Source organism: Lactuca virosa, chromosome 3 (assembly GCF_052849685.1).
Source record: "Lactuca virosa cultivar CGN04683 chromosome 3, Lactuca_virosa_CGN04683_v6, whole genome shotgun sequence".
Taxonomy (NCBI): domain Eukaryota; kingdom Viridiplantae; phylum Streptophyta; class Magnoliopsida; order Asterales; family Asteraceae; genus Lactuca; species Lactuca virosa.
Window position 1 is genome coordinate 44734253 of NC_136428.1, and position 5042 is coordinate 44739294.

Here is a 5042-nt window from a genome sequence, read left to right on the forward strand (position 1 = left end):
ACATGGTTAATTAGTTGTTTAAATGACTAATTGGATACATATATGTGTGATTATATGTTAACTAGGATCTTTGTGTGTGTACAAGTCTTCACTTGACACCTAGCATCCTACATCATCCGTTCATCCAAACCACCCACTACAGGTGAGTTCATACCCCTTAATCAATCTTTTAAATGATTTTAAATGCTTTCATGGGGGGGAATACAAGTAGAAAACAGGAAGTTATAGAATCAATCACATGTGATTTATAACTGTGTTTTCAACCAACTGATTTCGCATACTTCAAAATGTGATAAATACAATAGTTTTCAGTTGTTTTATACCTTGTTATCAAATGATTTACTTTTGAATCTTTTTATAAACTGACATCAAGTCATTATTATTTATTGTTCAAAACTCTGAAATGTATTTCAAAACCTCTTTCAACTTATTGTTAAAAACCATATCTATACACTTATGTCTCATGTACATATGTATTGATATGAGAGCTTTCATTCTTTATTCAGTTCCAACACTCTTGTGTAGCAAGGGTGTATAAACCTACTTGGGCATTCAATTTACATTCCAGTAAACTATTATAGGTATAGTTTAGGGGATACAAATTACTATTCCTATTACAAAGAAATACACAGGAGTCAGTTCATTCATGAGTCTATACTACTATATGAATAGATACTACTACATGCTATACAGAGAGAAATACTATATCTATACAGAGAGAAATAATATGTCTATATAGAGAGAGAAATACTATATATACTATACGGGACTGACCATCCTACACCTGGCTGCTAGCTACAGCGGGACCTGTTCATCGACGGATGTTCGTCGATGACATAGTAGCCAGCAGCCAGGTGTAGGATGGTCAGTCCCGTATAGTATATATAGTATTTCTCTCTGTATAGACATAGTATTTCTCTCTGTATAGATATAGTATTTCTCTCTGTATAACATGTAGTAGTATCTATTCATATAGTAGTATAGACTCATGAATGAACTGACTCCTGTGTAATTCCTTGTAATAGGAATAGTAATTTGTATCCCTTAAACTATACGTATAATAGTTTACTGGAATGTAAATTGAATGTCCAAGTAGGTTTATACACCCTTGCTACACAAGAGTGTTGAAACTGAATAAAGAATGAAAGCTCTCATATAAATACATATATACATGAGACATAAGTGTATAGATATGGTTTTTAAAAATAAGTTGAAAGAGGTTTTGAAATACATTTCAGAGTTTTGAACAATAAATAATAATGACTTGATGTCAGTTTATAAAAAGATTCAAAAGTAAATCATTTGATAACAAAGTATAAAACAACTGAAAACTATTGTATTTATCACATTTTGAAGTATGCGAAATCAGTTGGTTGAAAACACAGTTATAAATCACATGTGATTGATTCTATAACTTCCTGTTTTCTACTTGTATTCCCCCCCCCATGAAAGCATTTAAAATCATTTAAAAGATTGATTAAGGGGTATGAACTCACCTGTAGTGGGTGGTTTGGATGAACGGCTGATGTAGGATGCTAGGTGTCAAGTGAAGACTTGTACACACACAAAGATCCTAGTTAACATATAATCACACATATATGTATCCAATTAGTCATTTAAACAACTAATTAACCATGTTAAGACATCCTAGGACATGATTAACACTTTATTTAAGTGTTACAAGTACTAAGGATTGCATCTAAGTGTTGTAGAACATTACTATTGAGTTTGGGGTTCAAGGGTAAACTCCCTTGGAGTTTACGGTTTTGTGACCATAACTCATTGAGTTTACGGTCGTAAACCCATGAGTTTACGGCCGTAAACTCATGATACTTGACCATTTTGTGTTTTGAAGCCATAAAGATCATAAGAAGCATTCCTACTACATGTTTAAGCCTTAGGAAGAGATTAGGGCACCATTTCACTCCTTTAGGGAGTTTACAGTCCATGGACCACTTCTCCTTGGGTTTACGGCCATAAACCCAAATGGTTTATGGTCTTTTGACGTTTTCAAGTACTAAGCACATCAAGGAAGGGGTCTAGGCTAGTTTCCAAGGCTTGGTAAGGGACTAGGGTCACTTTGGCCCGTTTGTTAGGGTTTACGGTCCAAGAACACCTTGGACCATAAACACCTTTGATCCTTTGATTCATTGTGTTTCCTAGATGATTTGAAGTGTAACAAGTCTTATAATACACTAGGGTAAGAGTACTTACTAGGTAGAAGTTTGAAAAGGTGCTAAAAGTCCAAGAACACTAGTGTGTGTTCTTGGTGTTCTTGGTGAAACTTGAAGATCTACACATTTGGAATGATTTCACGGATGGAATCATGTAAGATCACTATATTAAGGTAGATATCAACTTATTAGGGTAAGAAACACTTACAAAGTTGAAGATCAAGAAGAAAAATCGAATGATACTTGAGAGGATTTGAGTTTGGATCTTGAAAATGTGAAAAAGTGCTAAAAATGGCTAAGTGCCATATTTATACCCTTGGGGGTTACGGCCGTAAACACCCTGTTTAGGCCGTAAACTCCAAACTCTTGGAGTTTTGGGACATTATTGCTACACAATAAACCCTAGGGCATCCTCTCTCCTGTTATCTCCTAAAGTACTAACTTTAAAACACTCAATCTGACTCCAGAAAGCTTGAAAGTTAGCAGAAACAGTTCTGACTTCTATTGAAGTGAATGGTTGTACATAATAGAAATTTCGGGTTGTCACATCATCCCCCCGTTAGAAGGAATTTCGTCCCGAAATTAGAATTTAAGCAAATAAGTAGTTACAAATAACTAAGTAAAAAGGCGAGGATATTTCAGTTTCATCTTATCCTCTCGCTCCCAAGTGAATTCAGGTCCTCGCTTGGCGTTCCAGCGAACCTTCACTATCGGGATACGGCTTTGTTTCGTTTGCTTGACCTCCCGGTCCATGATCTCTACTGGTTCTTCCACAAAGTTGAGGCTCTCGTTGATCTCGATCTCGTCGAGTGGTATTACAAGAGTCTCGTCGGACAGACACTTTTTCAAGTTTGAGACGTGGAAAGTAGAATGTACGTTACTGAGTTCGCGTGGTAAGTTAAGTTTGTAAGCTACAGGGCCGATTCTTGCGAGAATCTCGAAAGGCCCTATGTACCTTGGATTTAGCTTTCCACGCTTTCCGAAGCATATCAAGCCCTTCCAGGGTGAGACCTTCAATAGAACACGGTCTCCCACCTGGAATTCCAACGGTTTCCTTCGTTTATTAGCGTAGCTTTTCTGTCGGTCTCTAGAGGCTTTCAATCGTTCACGAATCTGAACGATCTTCTCTGTCGCTTCCCGAATGATCTCCGGACCTGTGAGAGTGCTTTCAGGAACTCGTCCTTTAGCTAACTGGGTATCACCCACCTCAGCCCAGCACAGAGAGGATCTGCACTTTCGGCCATAGAGGGCCTCGAATGGAGCAGCCTTTATGCTCGCGTGATAACTGTTGTTGTAGGAAAATTCGACAAGTGGTAAGTGAGTATCCCATGCCTTCCCAAAGTCGATCACATAGGCTCGCAACATATCTTCCAAGGTTTGGATAGTTATCTCACTTTGTCCGCCGGTCTGTGGATGGTAGGTTGTTCTCATGTCCAGCCTAGTTCCTAGGGAACCTTGTAGCGACTGCCAGAACCTCGAAGTGAATCTACTATCTCTGTCCGAGATAATGGATATGGGAACACCGTGCAGTCGTACAATCTCCCGAATGTAGGTTCTTGTGAGTTTCTCCATTTTGTCCGTTTCTTTGATAGGCAGGAAGTGTGCGGACTTGGTCAATCTGTCGACGATGACCCATATGGTATCAAGTCCACCCATTGTCTTGGGCAATTTGGTTATGAAGTCCATAGTGATCCACTCCCACTTCCATTCAGGAATCTCAGGCTGTTGCAGTAGACCTGAGGGTTTCTGGTATTCGACCTTGACCTTGGCGCAAGTAAGGCATTTACTTACGAAGGTAGCAATCTCTACTTTCATGTTAGGCCACCAGTATAGCCTTTTAAGATCCAGATACATCTTATCTGAACCTGGGTGGACGGAATAACGAGTGTTGTGTGCCTCGGTCATGACCAAGTCTCTGAAGCCACCGCGTTTCGGTGTCCAGATCCGATCCATGAGGTATAAGGCTCCGCCACCCTTGACTTCCAAGTTCTTATCCATCCCTCTCAGGGATTCACTCGCCACATTTTCAGGTTTCAAAGCGTCGAGCTGAGCCTCCTTAATTTGCGTGGACAAGTGTGAATGGATAGTTAGAGTCAAAGATTTGACTCTACGACCAGAGTATTCTTTTCGACTTAGGGCGTCGTCTACTACGTTGGCTTTACCCGGATGATAACGAATTTCACATTCGTAATCACTGAGTAGCTCGACCCACCGTCGTTGTCTCATGTTGAGCTCCTTCTGGTCGAATATATGTTGTAAGCTTTTGTGGTTTGCAAAGATAGTACTTTTTGTACCATACAGGTAGTGTCTCCAGATCTTCAGAGCAAACACAACTGCTCCTTGTTCAAGATCGTGGGTGGTGTAGTTGACCTCGTGTGTCTTCAGCTGTCTCGAGGCATAGGCGATGACCTTACCTCGTTGCATCAGAACACAGCCGAGCCCTTGATTTGAAGCATCGCAATAGACAACGAAGTCTTCTATCCCTTCGGGGAGGGATAGTATTGGTGCGGTGCACAAGGCTCGCTTGAGCGTTTGGAACGCTCTCTCTTGCTTCTCTTCCCAGTCAAAGGCCACGCCCTTCTGGGTCAGTGCTGTAAAAGGTTTCGCAATGCGGGATAAGTTCTGAATGAACCTGCGATAGTAGCCAGCGAGACCTAGAAATTGAAGAATTTCTGTAGGTGTCTTCGGTGCTGACCAGTTCTCAATGGCCTTGATTTTGGAAGGGTCCACGTGAATTCCCTCATCACTAACTACGTGGCCCAAGAATTCGACTCTTCGAATCCAAAATTCGCACTTGGAGAACTTCGCATAGAGCTTCTCCGATCGTAATGTTTCTAAGACTTGACGAAGGTGTTGACTATGTTCCTC